The sequence below is a fragment of the Rhinoderma darwinii genome, chromosome 7 (genome assembly GCF_050947455.1).
Source record: "Rhinoderma darwinii isolate aRhiDar2 chromosome 7, aRhiDar2.hap1, whole genome shotgun sequence".
NCBI classification, from domain to species: Eukaryota; Metazoa; Chordata; class Amphibia; order Anura; family Rhinodermatidae; genus Rhinoderma; species Rhinoderma darwinii.
In genome coordinates, this window is record NC_134693.1 from 78,482,574 (window position 1) to 78,499,878 (window position 17,305).

General features: G+C 42.1%; 1 protein-coding gene across 3 annotated transcripts in view; it reads left to right on the forward strand.

Annotated features, from left to right (window-relative positions):
- Window positions 1-580: 580 nt before the first annotated feature.
- CSDC2 (cold shock domain containing C2) overlaps window positions 581-17,305 on the forward strand; it is a 68,288-nt gene continuing 51,563 nt past the window's right edge. Inside the window, exon 1 of one of the 3 annotated variants that reach the window (XM_075832296.1) lies at window positions 581-709. The gene's annotated coding sequence lies outside the window, so the exon portion shown is untranslated. The other 2 variants (XM_075832297.1, XM_075832300.1) reach the window with 2 other exon arrangements.

The following is a 17,305-nucleotide window of genomic DNA, read 5'->3' on the forward strand; positions in this document are numbered from 1 at the left end:
CTCCCAGCATCAAAGACCCGGCTGTGTCCAAGAGATTTTACCCCTCTCCGTGAAAGTAGTGATTTCCGCGGCTAAAATCTGCACTAGCAATTGTCATTTTCCGCAGATCCGGATTGAAAATCCGCAGCATTTTTGCTATCCTTTGTTGGAAACATTTCTGCAACTGTTCCATAGATCTGACTGCAGAAATCCATGCACATGCTGCAGAACAACCCCATTCAGATGTATAGAAGGGAATTTTCTGTCGCAGAAATTTCAGCAAAAAAATGTGCTGCATTTGTCCATATCCTAAATGTCCAATTTCCATTAAAGACACAGTTTGTCTCAAACATACAGGTTTTTAAGATTTAAACACTAAAAACATCTGACAATAGCTATTCCAGTATATAAAAATGCAATATTAAATTAATGTGACAAAATAAAGAAAAAAAAGCTATTTTTTAAAGCCATTTCATGAGGTCTGCCAGACAATGGGTTAATATGCTCTATCCTCCTGGCATAGATAAGTGCCTTGACTAGGTAATCTCCACAGCCTGGCATCTTGCTATTCAGGCTGTGCCTTTAATGGGACTGCCCTGTAAAACCACTCCTTCCTCCCTTCCTCCTGTCACAGGCGTCACCACTGAGGGGTGTGCAGGAGAATTTAGATACAAAATAACAAGGAAGATTTGGATCTAGGAGAAGGGTGCCCTTTAAGTGTCTCTGAAAGGTGAGGACTAGGGCTTGCATACATACAGTGTTCAAATCTGTTTTGGGGAGGAGGAGACTTAAATGACAGCTGAGCCTGTCATCTGTGAGCAGGTGAAGACAAGGTAAGGAAGACCCTTTAAACACCATATCATCCAAATCAGCTGTGGTATGCAAAGGGTGTCAAGACATGCAGCGGTGAATGGATCGTTAATTTGCAGAACATTTTCTTGTAAAGCAGGTATACAGGGTTATTTGTTGTACATTACCAGTACATGGTGCAATTGTATCTGAAGATTATTTTTTTTTCCAGCTACTGAATTATAAACAATGTTACAATCGTCCTTTATTGTAACATATTTTTCTTGCATAGGTTTCTGTATTTTTTCTGATGACTGTTCAATGCTATATATCAGAATCCTATGACCAGTCCTGCAATAAGCAAAAAAAAAAAAGAGATCATGTGACCTGATAGCGAAAGTCTAAAATGACCATTTATAGAAAATAGAGACATATCCCAATCTCAGATATTTAATATTCTGGTCCTTACATTTGCAGTAGGGTCACAAATTGTACGGTTAGTCAAACGCATGAGCTAGTAATGAAATGGCACGACACATGCTAGTAAATGAACATCTATTATAACCATAGGATGTCAACACTGTAATATTGTTTACATCAGGCGACAAAAACCTTAAAATTATAATACTGTCAATGATTACAACCAAAATAAAGATTGTCCAATACATCAATATTTTTCTGTCCTTCTGAAACACAAGATTTTGTTATTCCTGCTGGCCATTAGGGCGGATTTCTTCATGTGTGACAATCCCAGTAGTTCAGTGTGATTGCAATAGTATTTTTTTTTTAGTTGCCTTGTGTGGTTCAGGAAAATAACTATAGCTCTTGTCTCCATATAAAATATATTTTCTTCTGTTAGATGCAGCATGCACCTGCTGCTTAAATGAGACACAAAGAGAATCCAGACATTTGTACGATAGGCAGGGCTGGCCTTAGGATAGATGGCGCCCAGTGCGAAATTATCTTTCAGCGCCACACCCACATCATAAAAAAAATGACACATAAAAAAGTATGATCCCCCCAACAGTATAATGCCCCTTTAGTGCCCTCCATACAGTATAATAATAATAATATGTAATAATATAATATATTATAACCCCTTCAAGGACACAGTATTTTGTCCTCTAATTGTGCCCACACAGTATTTTGCCCCCTGTAGTGCCCCTACACAGTATAATGTCCGCTAAGCGGCCTCCACACAGTATAATGCCTCATCTGGCTGCGACACACTGGCCCCCCCCCCCCTTGTAGATAGTGCCCCCCCCTCTTGATTGTGCCATACAGCCTCCCTGTAGACATTGCCATAATCCCCACCTCCTCCCTGTAGACAGTGCCATAATCCTCCACTTCCCCATGTAGACAGTGCCATACAGCCCCCCACCTCCCCCATGTAGACCATGCCATAAATCCTCTCACTCACAGTAAAATGACCACCAGCCCCCAAATGACCATCAGCCCACCACTCACAGTAAAATGACCATCAGCCCCCCACTCACAGTAAAATGACCATCAGCCCACCACCTCACAGTAAAATGACCATCAGCCCACCACCTCACAGTAAAATGACCATCAGCCCCCCACTCACAGTAAAATGACCATCAGCCCACCACCTCACAGTAAAATGACCATCAGCCCACCACCTCACAGTAAAATGACCATCAGCCCCCCACTCACAGTAAAATGACCATCAGCCCACCACTCACAGTAAAATGACCATCAGCCCCCCACTCACAGTAAAATGACCATCAGCCCACCACTCACAGTAAAATGACCATCAGCCCCCCACTCACAGTAAAATGACCATCAGCCCACCACCTCACAGTAAAATGACCATCAGCCAGCCACTCACAGATTCCACATGTAGATAGTGACACACAGCCCTCTGTAGATAGTTCCACACAGCCCCTTGTAGCTAGTGCCACACAGCCCCAACTAGGTAGTCCCACACAGCCCCCTTGTAAGTAGTGCCAGACAGTCTCTTGTACAGATGTAGCAGTCTTTACCTTGAATTTTAACGCATTAAATAAACAATGTCTAGATCCCTTATCTTGACTTTTTCAATGGCTTTTGTTGTGTGATATAACCCTGCAGTAAGTTATCAGAGTCAAGTTAAAGATGGCTACATCCGTAGGTAGTGCCACACAACCCTCTTGTAGGTAGTGCCACACAGCCCCCTGTAGGTAGTGCCACACAGCCCCCTTGTAGGTAGGTAGGTACAGCCTGATACAACATAGCAGCAGGCTAGCATTACACCAGGGTGGGAAGGGCCAAGGTTTCTGGCCTCTCCCAGCCTAATAATACCAGTCTGCAGCCGCCCCAGTACCCGACTATCACTACAGATTGTTGGGCCCTGGATCGCACTCGGCTCTTCCCGGTACCCCTGGTGGCGGTGGGTACCAGGATAATAATGGGGGTTAGTGTTAGCCTTTTCACCGGCTAACACTAAGCCCTGCCTTAGTAATGGATGCTGTCAAGCCAGTGGCCATTACTAAGGCAGTAGTAATAAAGTTTTCCAAAAAATACATAGACATAGAAAAATAATTTTATTAAAATAAAAAAAAAACACACAACCCCTGTTAACCATTTTATTGAAAATAAAAAAAGCCGTCATCTAAATAGTCCTTGAATCCGACGTAGTCCAACGACCAAACCTGTAAAAAAAAAAAAACACAAACACCCAAAAAAACATTAGTAACACATTTGGTAGGCTTAGATACAGGGCCCATATGTGATACTGTCTGTTGTACCATGTATCTAAGCCTACCACAAGGTATACTTAGATACAGGGCCCAGCAGACATGATCACACATGGGCCATGTATCTAAGCCTACCAAATGCGTTACTAATGTTTTTTAGTGTGTTGGTGTTTTTTTTTACAGGTTTAGATACAGGGCCCCAGCAGACAGTAATCTTATACAGCATAAGCTTACTGTCTGCTGAGACCCTTTATCTAAGCCTACTATGTAGTAGGCTTAGATACAGGGCCCATCAGACAGGATCACACATGGGCCATGTATCTAAGCCGACCATGTGGTAAGCTTAGATACAGGGACCAGCAGACAGGACCACACCATGTGTGATCCGGTTTGATGGGCCATGTATCTAAGTCTACCAGATGGTAGGCTTAGGCTGGGTTCACACGACCTATTTCCAGGCGTAAACGAGGCGTATTATGCCTCGATTTACGCCTGAAAATACGGCTCCAATACGTCGGCAAACATCTGCCCATTTATTTGAATGGGTTTGCCGACGTACTGTGCCGACGACCTGTCATTTACGCGTCGTCGTTTGACAGCTGTCAAACGACGACGACGCGTAAAATGACTGCCTCGTCAAAGAAGTGCAGGACACTTCTTTGAAACTTAATTTGAGCCGTTCTTCATTGAATTCAATGAAGAACAGCTCAAATGTTCGGCCGTCAAAGACACCTCGCATAATGCGAGGAGGAGCTTTTACGTCTCAAACGACGCTGCTATTTTCTCCTGAAAACAGTCTGTAATTTCAGACGTAAAAGCCAGTTCTTGTGTGCACATACCCTTAGATACAGGACCGCAGCAGGCAGTAACGTTATACTTACCTTCCTCTTCGGTTCCGGGTGCAGCGGAGGTCCTGACGCCGTCCAGCGTCGCGACGTTGTGCGCGGTGCACAGCATCGTGATGTCATGACGTCAAAGACATCCGGACTTCTGCTGCACTCGGAACAAGGAGGGTAAGTATACAGGGGGGAGCCCAAAGCTCATGAATACGTGGGACCTCTGGCTCACAAATCACTGCTAAAAAAAAATGCAAGTTTAGACTAGAGGATATTTATACATAACAGACACACTGTTGAAATAAGCCTACTTCATAACTACTTCATGCTGCACTCAGACAGGGCAGCATTAAGTAGGTGACGGGTTCCCTTTAAACAGTGATCGCATTGAAAACTGCAGATGAGGCTGCATTTTCAAAGTGACATCTCCCTTTCGCCCTTTAAGGCAAAATTAAAATGGTTGCCCCCACCAAACTGGAGATGGAGAGTCTATCTCTTAAAAGTCTGCTCCATTGCAATGACAGAAGGAAGCCTCATAGTTAGGCCTCATTCACACGAGGGTATCAGATTCACACGCGTGAAAAACGCGCGTGAATCTGTTCCGTGTGTGTTGCATTATGCATCAGTGTTCTTTGCGAGTGGCATGCGTTATTCATGCACTCGCAAAGCACATGTTATTTTTTTTATATATTTTCAATTGAATTGATGCGCAAATCACGCACCGCACACACGTGCATCCGTGTGCGGTGAGTGGTTTTCACGCGCCCATTAACTTCAATGGGCGCGTAGGTCCGTGATAACGCACCAATATAGGACATGCAGTGATTTTCACGCAACTAACTCTCGCTGCATGAAAAATCACGCATGTGTGAATGGCCCCATTGAAATCAATGGGTCCGTGTGCTGTGCGTTGTTTCAATGCACAGCACACAAACGTGATTCACGCTCGTGTGAATGAGACCTTAATGCACTTATATTGTCATGATTGCGAAATATCTGTACATGTGAATGGTGAGCTCAATCATCTGATCATGCGGCATTTTGTTAGGCTGGATTCACACGAGCATGTTACGTCCGTAAAGGACGGAACGTATTTCGGCCGCAAGTCCCAGACCGAACACACTGCAGGGAGCTGGGCTCCTAGCATCATAGTTATGTACGACGCTAGGAGTCCCTGCCTCTCCGTGGAACTACTGTCCCGTACTAAAAACATCATTATGACACTCCATTTGGATGTTTTTAACAGAAAAGCACGTGGTGCTTTTCTGTTTACATTCAGAGTTTGACAGCTGTTGCGCGAATCATGCTGTTCGCACAGAAATGTGCTTCCGTGTGACCTGCGTGATTTTCACGCACCCATTGACTTCAATGGGTGCGTGATGCGCGAACAGCGCACAAGTATAGGACATGTCGTGAGTTTTTTTCAGCGGACTCACGCTGAGCAAAACTCACGGACTGTCTGCATTCCCCCATAGACTTAGATAGGTCCATACGACACGCGTGAAAAGCACGCGGGTCGCACGGACGTATATCACGCTCGTGTAAACGAGGCCTTATATGTTAAGGAGTAACTAGTTTCAGAAAATGTCAGAAGTTTTGATAGTTGGGGGTCCGAGTGCTGAGACCACCACCATCGCTGACACGAAGAAGCAGAAGCGCTTAGCCGAGCTCTCTGCACCTTTGGCTCTTATCGGCTCTCCTGGTCACCATAAAGATGACATAGAACGTCCATTCAGGCTGACTAGTAGAGCCGAATCTGTAAGTCAGCTGGACTGAAGACTTGGCTGACAGTGGCTCCTGTGTGCATCTGACACACAATCTAACCCAAACGGTATGTTCACACGCAGTGTTTTCAGGCGTAATTCGGGCATTTTTTGCCTGAAAAAACGCCCCTAACATCTACCCATTGCTTGCAATGGGATTTACGGTGTTCTGTTCCCACGAGGCTTAATTTTATGTGTCGCTGTCAAAATACGGCGTGTAAAAAGATGCCCGCGAAATTTGGGACGTTTTTGGAGGCGTTTTTCATTGACTTCATTGAAAAACAACTCCAATAATGGCTGTAAAATACGCCGCGAAAAACTAGAGTTGTTACAAAAAAGTCTGAAAATCAGAAGCTGTTTTCGCTTGAAAACAGCTCCGTATTTTCAGACGTTTTTAGTCATTGCGTGTGAACATACCCTAAGGCCGGATTCATACGAGCGTGTGCGTTTTGCCCGCGCAAAAAACATGGCATTTTGCTCCGTGTGTCAGCCCCGTATGATGCACGGCTGTGTGCTTTTCTCGCAGCCGCCATCATTATGACACTCCGTTTGGATGTTTGTAAACAGAAAAGCACGTGGTGCTTTTCTGTTTTCATTCATCCTTTTCACAGCTGTTGCGCGAATCACGCTCATCCCACTGAAGTGCTTCCATGTGGTGCACGTGATTTTCACGCACCCATTGACTTCAATGGGTGCGTGATGCGCAAAATACGCCCAAAGAACGGACATGTCGTGACTTTTTCGCAGCGGATTCACGCTGTGGAAAAATCACGCAACTGTCTGTACTGCCCCATAGACTAATATAGGTCCGTGCGATGCGCGTGAAAATCACGCTCGTTGCACGGACGTATATAATGTTCGTCTGAATAAGCCCTAATACCGATCAAATCTATGTTGCCTTTAACCCCTTCCCGCCGGATCACGTATATTAACGTCAATAAAAACTGTGTCTTACCGCATTTTGACGTTACTGTACGTCATGGAGATGAAGCTGGCTCAGGAGCTGAGCCAGCAACATCACCGCCGGGTGACAGCTGTATGTTACAGCTGGCACCCTGAGGTATCGGCCAGGACCGGAGCTAGCCTCTGATCCGACCGATTAACCCCTCACATGCTGCGTTCAATAGAGATCGCAGCATGTGAGGAGTTTATAGCCACCGGCACCCCAGCAACGTGATCGCTGGGTTGCCGGTGGCTGCAAAGGCAATCGGAGGGCTAATGCTTACCTCCCGATCAGCCTGTAACGGAATCCTCCTATGCCCCGTCGTCGGCGGGGCCCAGGAGGCTTCCGGTACCATCGGCAAGATGGCGCCGCCTCAGCTTCCGGCTCAGAAGCTGAGCCGGCGTCATCAGCAGTGGGTGTCCGCTGTATATTACAGCGGACACCCCGATCTATCGCCAGGAACTGGAGCTAGCTCCGATTCCTGGCATTAACCCCTTCGATGCAGCGATCCATTGTGATCGCTGCATCCTAGAGGTTTGTAGAAAATCGGCAGCCTTGCCATGCGATGGCAAGGCTGGCGACTGTTACTATGGCAACAGGAGCCCTAACAATGGACTCCTGTCTGCCATTACGTAAGCTGATTAGGCCCCGCCCAGAGGCGGAGCCTGATCGGCTTGCTGTCAGTGAACAACTGACAGTTCCAATACATTGCACTACATAGGTAGTGCAATGTATTAGAACATCAAACAAACAGTTGGACATTCAAGTCCCCTAGTGGGACTAAAGAAAAGTGTAAAAAAAAAGTGTAAAAAAAGTAAAAATAAAAGTTGTAAAACATACAATAAAAGTTTCAAATAATAACCCAAAACACAATCGCCCTTTTTCACTTATCAAGTCATTTATTATAGAAAAAAATAATAAAGCCATACATATTTGATATCGCTGCGACCGTAAAGACCTGAACTATAAAAATATTATGTTATTTATCCAGCGCAGTGAACGCCGTAAAAAAAACAACTCAAAAACACTGCCATAATTACTGTTTTTTTGGTCACGGTCTTCCAAAAATTGAAATAAAAAGTGATCAAAAAGTCGCATGTATCCAAAAATGGTACAGATAAAATCTATACCTCGTCTCGCAAAAAACAAGCCGTCACACAGCTCCATCGACAAAAAATGTAAAAGTTATGGCTCTCACAACATCGCGACAGAAAAAATACATTCTCTTTCCAAAAGTAATTTTATTGTGCAAAAAGTTATAAAAAAGTTCTATAAATTTGGTATCGCCGGAATCGTACTGACCCGCAGAATGAAGGTAACATGTAGTTTATAACGCATGGTGAACGCTGTATAAAAAAAAAACAACTAAAAAAACTATGGCAGAATTTCTTTTTTTTTGTCACCTTGCCTCCCAAAAAAAGGATAACAAGTGATCAAAAAGTTGATTGTACCCCAATATGTACCAATAAAAGCTACAGCTCGTCCCATAAAAAAAGAGCCCTCATACCACTACGTCTATGAAAAAATAAAATAAGTTAAGGCTCCAATAATTCAGGAAAGAAAATTATCCAGTTGTGAAGGCCCGAGGGGAACGTTTCTTCTGTTTCAAAAGGCGATGTATCAAGGCACTAAAATTAGGGAACCAGGAAGGGGAGGGCCCAACCATATCCGCTGGAAGCGACGGTGCCCGTATTATACCAGGACAACGCTTTCCCGGCAAAATTCCCCAAACTGCAAAGGTGAGGAGTGTGGACCAAAAGGGGGATAAGGAAGGACGCCAGTTATCAGTACTACACCGGCCTGTGCAGACAGGATCGATCACAGCGTAACACACATCTAGGATCATTTTATTATTTTTTTTACCTTATTATTATACCACCTGACTATGCCCCTGATGTACTCTGCCCAGCTCAGATATGCCCCACATTATAAACGGAAACAACAGTGATACTCCAAACAAAACTATTACCAAGCAAATTCCACGCTCCAAAACCCAAATGGCGCTCCCACCCATCTGAGCCCTACAGTGTGCCCAAACAGCAGTTTATTTCCACATATATGGCATCACCATACCCGAGAGAACCCTTTTAACAATTTTTGGGTGTGGCACAAGCTGGGCACGACATATTTGACGCTGAATTGGCATATCTAGGGAAAAATTTTAATTTGTACCTTCCGCAGCGCAATCATTTATGGAAAAGACACGTGGGGTGAAAATGCTCACTACACCTCTTAATAAATGCCTTGAGGGGTGCAGTTTCCAAAATGGGGTCACTTCTCAGGGGTTTCTTTTATTATTTCACATCAAAGCCTCTGCAATTGTGAACCAATACTTTATATGTCGCCAAATTAGGCCTCAATTTTACATGGTACTCTTTCACTCCTGAGCCCTGTCGAATGTCCAGGCAAAAGATTAGGGCCACATGTAGGGTGATTCTAAAACAGGGAAACACCGCATAATAATTGAGAGCTGTCTTGTTATGGTGGCACAAGCCGGGCACCACATATTGGCGTATCTAAGGAAAAATTCCCATTTTCATTCTCCCACATCGTGTGCACACGAATTTCTGCAAAACACCTGTGGGGTTAACATGCTCACTACACCCCTAGGTGAATACCTTGAGTGTGTTGTTTCCAAAATGGGGTCACTTCTGGGGGGGATCCACTGTTTTGGTCCCACAGGGACTTTGCAAATGCAACATAGCGCCCAGAAACCAAATGCAGCAAAATCTGTACAACAAAAGCAAATGGCGCTCCTTCCCTTCCGAGCCCTGCCGTATGCCCAAACAGCATTTTATGACCACGTGTGGGGTATTGCCGTACTCCAGAGAAGTTGCTTTACAAACGTTGGGGTTCTTTTTTTCCTTTATTTGTTGAGAAAATTAAAAATTTGGAGCTAAAGCTACGTCTTATTGAAGAAAAAGGATTTTTTTTATTTTCACTGCCCAATTCTAATAAAATCTATGAAATACCTGTGGGGGCAAAATGCTCACTACACCCCTAGATGGATTCCTCAAGGGGTGTCGTTTTCTCAATGGAGTCACTTTTTTGGCGTTTCCACTGTTTTGTCCCCTCAGGGGCTTTGCAAATGCGACATGGCCTCCGCAAACCATTCCTGCTAAATTTGAGCTCCAAAAGCCAAATAGCGCTCTTTCCCTTCTAAGCTCCGCTGTGTGTCCAAACATCCGTTTATAACCACATGTGGGGTATTGTTTTACTCGGGAGAAATTGCTTTACAAATGTTGTGGTGCTTTTTCTCCTTTAGTCCTCGTGGAAATTAGAAAAAATTAGCTAAACCTACATTATCTTTGAAAGAATGACGATTTTTATTTTCACGGCCTACTTCCAATAATTTCTGCAAAAAACCTGCGGGGTCAAAATGCTCACTATACCCCAAATGGGGTCACTTTTGGGGGATTTCCACTGTTTTGGCACCGCAGGAGCCCTTGAAACCTGACATGGTGCCTAAAATATTTTCTAATAAAAAGGAGGCCCAAAATCCACTATGTGCTCCTTTGCTTCTGAGGCCGGTTCTTCAGTCCATTACCGCACTAGGGCCACATGTGGGATATTTCTAAAAACTGCAGAATCTGGGCAATAAATATTGAGTTGCGTTTCTCTGGTAAAACCTTCTGTGTTACAAAAAAAATAGATTAAAAATGAATTTCTGCAAAAAAAAATGAAATTTCCAAATTTCACCTCTACGTTGCTTTAATTCCTGTGAAACGTTTAAAGGGTTAAGAAACTTTCTAAATGCTGTTTTGAATACTTTGAGGGGTGAAGATTTTAAAATGGGGTGACTTTTTGGCGGTTTCTAATATATAAGGCCCTAAAAGCCGCTTCACAACTGAACTGGCCCCTGTAAAAATAGCCTTTTGAAATTTTCTTGAAAATGTGAGAAATTGCTGCTAAAGTTCTAAGCCTTGTGACGTCATAGAAAAATAAAAAGACGTTCAAAAAACGATGCCAATCTAAAGTAGACATATGGGGGATGTTAATTAGCAACAATTGTGTGTGGTATAACGGCCTGTCTTACAAGCAGTTACATTTACATTTAGAAAAATGCTAATTTTTGCAATTTTTCACAAAATTTTGGTGTTTTTCACTGGTAAATATTGAATTTATCGAGCAAATTTTTCCACTATCATAAAGTCCAATGTGTCACGAGAAAACAATCTCAGAATCGCTTTGATAGGTAAAAGCGTTCCGGAGTTATTACCACATAAAGTGAAATATGTCAGATTTGAAAAAATGGGTCTGGTCCTGAAGGCCAAAATGAGCTTGGTCCTGAAGGGGTTAAGGCAATTGATGTTGCACAATAGAGCTAATATACGTAAGACTAGAGTAGGGTGGAGTGCATGTGTTTAAAAGGTGGCAAGTTTGCCAAACCTTGTATACACCCAACTTTTGTAAAAAAATAAAAATAAAATGAAGATAATTAACCCCTTCACGCACCTTGACGTAACTGCACATCCAGACGAGCAGTTACTTAGTGCACCTTGATGTGCAGTTCCATCTGGAATTTAACAGTTAACCGCCACGTGGTGCTACACCGCAGCGATGCTTTACTGTGCAGGGTGTCTGCCCTGCCCTCCCTGTTGCCAATCAGCGACCCATCGCCGCTGATTTTGTCAATAAACCCCTTAGATGTGGAGATCGCATCTAAGGGGATTTGTAGCACAACGGCAGTCCCCACAATGCGATTTCGGAGGCTGCCGATGGTTGGCTTGGTAACCGGAGGCCAGACAATGGCATCTGGGTCTGCCATGTACAGAAGCCTTAGAGGACAAGCCACCAGCTGCTCCTCATAGGCTTTCTATTACTTCACTGTCAGTGTCAAACTGACAGTAAGGGCTTATTTATACGAACGTTTTAAAAGTCCGTCGGACGGCCGTTGATTCAGCGGCCGTCCCACGGACCTATGTTATTCAATGTGGCCGTTCACACAGCCGTTGTTTCAACGGACCGTGTGAAGGGTCCGTGGGAAAATAGGACATGTCCTATCTTTTCACGCATCACGCATCCCTCTATAGACTCTCAACTATGGGGGATGAGTGACATCGCGTCCTGCAGCTCTGAGCACGGATGCACCTCGGACGTGAAAAACTGCAGTTTATCACGTCCATGATGCGCAGCGTTCATGTAAATAAGGCCTTAGGATATGTTCACACGTAGTTGTTTCAAAAAAGTTAATAAAAATGTTTTATAAAAGTGTAAAAATAAAAGTCATTAGTTATAAAAACAACATTTTTTTTTATCCTATAATAAGTAATTTATTATAGGAAAAAAATGAAAACGTTAAAAAAAAGTACAAATATTTGGTACCACCGCATTTATAACAACCCAAACAATAAAAATATAATATTATTTTTCCCATACATTAAACACCACAAAAAAAAAAAAAAGTAACAAGCAATTCCAGAATCAAATTTTTTTGGTCACCACCCCTTCAGGAAATAGGAAGTGATCAAAAAGTCGCATGTACCCCAAAATAGTACCAATACATACTACAACCCGTCTCGCCAAAAAAAAAGCCCTTACACAGCTTTTTTGACGAAAAAAATTAAAAAATTATGGCTCTGAGAATATGGTGATGCAAAAAATAAATTATTTTTATAAAAAAGTGATTTTATTGCGCAAAACGCTGCAAAACACAAATAACAATATACATATGGTATCGCCATAATCCTATCGAACCGCAGAATAAAGTAGAATTCTCATTTATAGCCCACTGTGAACACTGTAGAAAAAAATAAAAAATGAATTTATGGTTTTTGGTCACCTTGCTTGCCAAAAAATGGAATAAAAAGTGATCAAAAAGATTGCATGTACTCAATATGTTACCAATGAAAACTACAGATTGTCCCGCAATAAATAAGCCCTCACACAGCTCCGGTGGAGAAAAAAATAAAAAAGTTCTGGCTCTCAGAATATGATGACACAAAATGTGCAGAGTGTTCCAAAAGCGGATAAGATTGGGCGCCATTTATCTGTGCGACACCGGCCACACATCTATGAATTATTATTTATTTACTGCATTATTATACCCTCTTATTATGCCCTGATGTTCTCCGCCCAACTTACATATGCCCCCACATTATAAACTAAAATGCCAATAAAACCCCAAACAGAACAACTACCAAGCAAAATCTGTGCTCCAAAAGCCAAATGGCATTCCCTCCCTTCTGAACCCTGCAGCTCGCCCAAACAGCAGTTTGCGTCCACATATATGGCATCGCCATACCCGGGAGAACCCGCTTAAGATTTTATGAGGTATTTGTCTTCGGTGGCACAAACTAAGCACAACATATTGTGCACTAAAATGGCATATCAGTGGAAAATTTTAATATTAGTGAAAAAAATTAAATAAATATTTAACCCCTTCTCGCTATTGGGCGTGACTGTACATCCAGATTCAAAGTGAGTTCCTGCAATAGGGCGTACAGTCACGCCCTGTAGATAAAGCCGACACAGGAGCTGTGCGCGCTTCATCTTCAGCGGCTGTCAGCTGTAATACATGGCAGTTACCGCCGATCGCCGCCGCTTAATCTCTTCAATGCGGCGGTCAATGGCATCCGCCGCATTGAAGTGGTTGACAGAGGCAGGGGATTCCCTCTGTACCCCCCGGCCACCCCCATGATGGATCGCGGGTGGCGATGGTTGCTATGGCAACCAGGAAGCCGTTGCTAGGCTTCCTGGTTTCCTTGGTATGGAAGCCTATTAGGTCCTGCCCGAGGCAGGACCTAATACGCTAAACGCTGGATTCACACGAGCGTGTGCGTTTTGCGCACGCAAAAAACGCTGCGTTTTGCGTGCGCAAAAGACACTTAACAGCTCCGTGTGTCATCACCATATGATGCGCGGCTGCGTGAGTTTCGCGCAGCCGCCATTATTATGACACTGTTTGGATGTTTGTAAACAGAAAACAACGTGGTGCTTTTCTGTTTTCATTCATACTTTTCAGTGCTGTTGCGCGAATCACGCGCGTCCCACGGAAGTGCTTTCGTGTGGTGCGCGTGATTTTCACGCACCCATTGACTTCAATGGGTGCATAATGCACGAAAAACGCACAAATATAGGACATGTCGTGAGTTTTACGCAGCGGACACCCGCTGCGTAAAAATCACGGACTGTCTGCATGGCCCCATAGACTAATATAGGTCCGTGCGAGGCGCGTGAAAATCACGCTCGTTGCACGGACGAATATTACGTTCGTCTGAATAAGCCCTAATTGTCAGATGAAGAATGACAGTTACGATACACTGCTCTCCAAAAGCCAAATGGCGCTCCTTCCCTTCTGAGCCCTGATGTGTATTGATAAAGTACTTTATTACCACATATGGGGTATTTCCGGACTCCGGAGAAGTTGCTTTACAAATGTTACAGTGCTTTTTCTCCTTTATATTATGAGAAAATGAAACATTTTGATCTAAAGCTACGTCAAGGTTGAAAAAAATGTAATTTTTCATTTTTACTGCCCAATTCTAATGAAATGTATGAAACACCTGGGGGGTCAAAATGCTCACTACACCCCTAGTTGAATTTCTCTAGGGGTGTAGTTTCCCAAATGGAGTCACTTTTGTGGGGTTTCCTTTGTTTTTGCATCACAAGACCTCTTCTAACCTGACATGGTGCCTGAAATATAATTTAAGAAAAGGAAGGCTGAAAAATCCACTATGTGCTCCTTTGCTTCTGGGGCCTTTATTTCAGGCCCCTAGCACACTAGGGCCACATGTGGGATATTTCTAAAAAAAACTGCAGAATCAGGGCAATAAATATTCAGTTGTATTTCTCTAGTAAAAACCTTCAGTATTACAGGAAAAATGGATTAAAATGGAATTTCTGCAAAAAAAATGAAATTTGCAAATTTCCCTTCCACTTTGCTTTAATTCCTGTGAAACGCATAAAGGGTTAAGAAACGTTCTAAATGCTGTTTTGAATACTTTAAGGGGTGCAGTTTTTAAATTGGGAGTGATTTGTGGGGGTTCCTAAAATATAAGGCCCTTAAAGCTACTTCAGATCTGAACTGTTCCCTAAAAAAATAGGCTTTTGACATTTTATTGAAAATGTGAGAAATTGCTCCTAAACTTATAAGCCTTGTAACGTCCCAGAAAAATAAAAGGATGTTCAAAAAATGATGCAAACATAAAGTAGACATATGGGAAATGTTAACTAGTCACTAATTTGTCTGGTATAACTATCTGTCTTACAAGCAGATACATTTGAATTTAGAAAAATGCCAATTTTTGCAAATTTTCTCAACAATTTGGTGTTTTTCACAAAAAATATTGAATTTATTGACCAAATTTTTTCACTAACATAAAAGTACAATATGTCACGAGAAAACAATCTCAGAATCACTTGGATAGTTTAAAGCATTCTGAAGTTATTACCACATATAGTTACACATGTCAGATTTAAACAATGAGGCTGTGTCCTTAAGGGGTAAAAGTCCAAAAAAAAAAAACTTTTCCTGTTTTATCTCTAAAGTAATGTAAAAACAAAAAAAAAACTAAAGTGGTATCGCTCCATCCGTAAAAGTCCAAACTATTACAATATACAATTATATATTGTACGATAAAAGCCGTAAAAAAGAAAGTATTTAAAGTGCCAAAATCGCTGTTTTTTGGTCAACTTAGCTCTAAAAAACATTAAATGAAAAGTGAGAAAAAAATGGTATGTACCAAAGAATGGTACCAATAAAAACTACAGCTCGTCCTGCGAAAAATAAGCCCTTACACCACTCAATCGACCAAAAAATAAAAAAAGTTATGGCTCTCGGAATGTGGTGAAACAAAACAATTTTTTTTTTAACAAATAGTATTTACTTTGTAAATGTAGTAAAATATAAAAAAAACTCTATCAATTTGGTATCACCGTAATTGGATTTAGTCGCAGAATACGTTTAAGTTGTCGTTTTTACCACTCGGTGAAAGCCGTAAAAACAAAACCCAAAAAACTATGGAGGAATCACAGTTGTTTTCAATTTCAACCTGGAAAGAATATTATTTTCAGTTTCCCAGTACATTAAATGGTACTTTAAATGGTGTCAATAGAAACTACAACTCCTCCCGCAAAGAATAAGACCTCACACCACTCTATTGACGGAAAAAGATTAAACGTTATGGGACTTGGAATGCGGGGAGGGAAAAAACGAAAATGAAAAAGCAAAAAATGGATCAGTAATGAAAGGGTTAATTAATTTCTAATGAAAAAAAAATACTTAAAAGACCACATGTGGGGTACAGCCGTACTCGGGAGAAATTTCTTTACAAATGTTAGGGTGCTTTTTCCTCCTTTATCCTTTGTGAAAATGAACAAATTCAATATTATAGTGGGGATTTTTTTTCATTTTCATCGCCTTATTCTAATAAATTCTGCAAAGGACTTGTGGGGTCTAAATTCTCACTATACCCCTAGATTGATTCCATAAGGGGTGTACTTTCCCAAATTGGGTCACTTTTGGGTGTTTCCACTGTTTTGGTCTCTCAGGAGCTTTGCAAATGCGACATGACACCTGAAACCATTCCATCTAAATTTGAGCTCCAAAAGCCGACCAACGCTCCTTCCCTTCTAAGCCCTGCTATGGGTCCAAACAGCAGTTTATTACAACTTATGGCATGTTGCCGTAATCAGGAGAAATTGCTTAACAAGTTCTTTTTCTCCTTTATTCCTTGTAAAAATTAAACATTTCTATGTTTTTTCAGAAAAAAAGTAGATTTTAATTTTCACGGCCTAATTCCACTAAATTCAGCAAAAAACCTCTTGGGTCAAAATGCTAGCTATACCACTAGAAAAATTCCTTGAGGGGTGTAGTTTCCAAAATGGGGTCACGTTTGGCAGCTTTCCACTGATTTGGTCCCTCCAGGGCGCCCGAATACCATTCCATCAAAATCTGCTCTCCAAAATCCAAATGACACTCCTTCCATTCTGAGCCCTGCCGTGGGTCCAAACAGTGGTTTATTACCACATATGGGGTATTGCCGTAAACGCGATAATTTGTTTTACAAATTTTGTGGGGCGTTTTATTTTTTATTTCTTGTAAAAATGTAAAACGTTTAAGTTTTTTGTTGTTTTTTAAAAAAAAAGTCGATTTTAATTTTCACAGACTAACTCCAATAAATATAACAAAAGACCTGTGTGGTCAAGATGCTAACTATACCCCTAAATAAATTCCTTCTGGGATGTAGTTTCCAAAACGGGGTCACTTTTGGGGGGTTTCCACTGTTTTGGCACCGCAAGACCTCTTGGAACCTGACATGGTGCCTAAATTAAATTCTAAAATACGCAGGCCCCAAA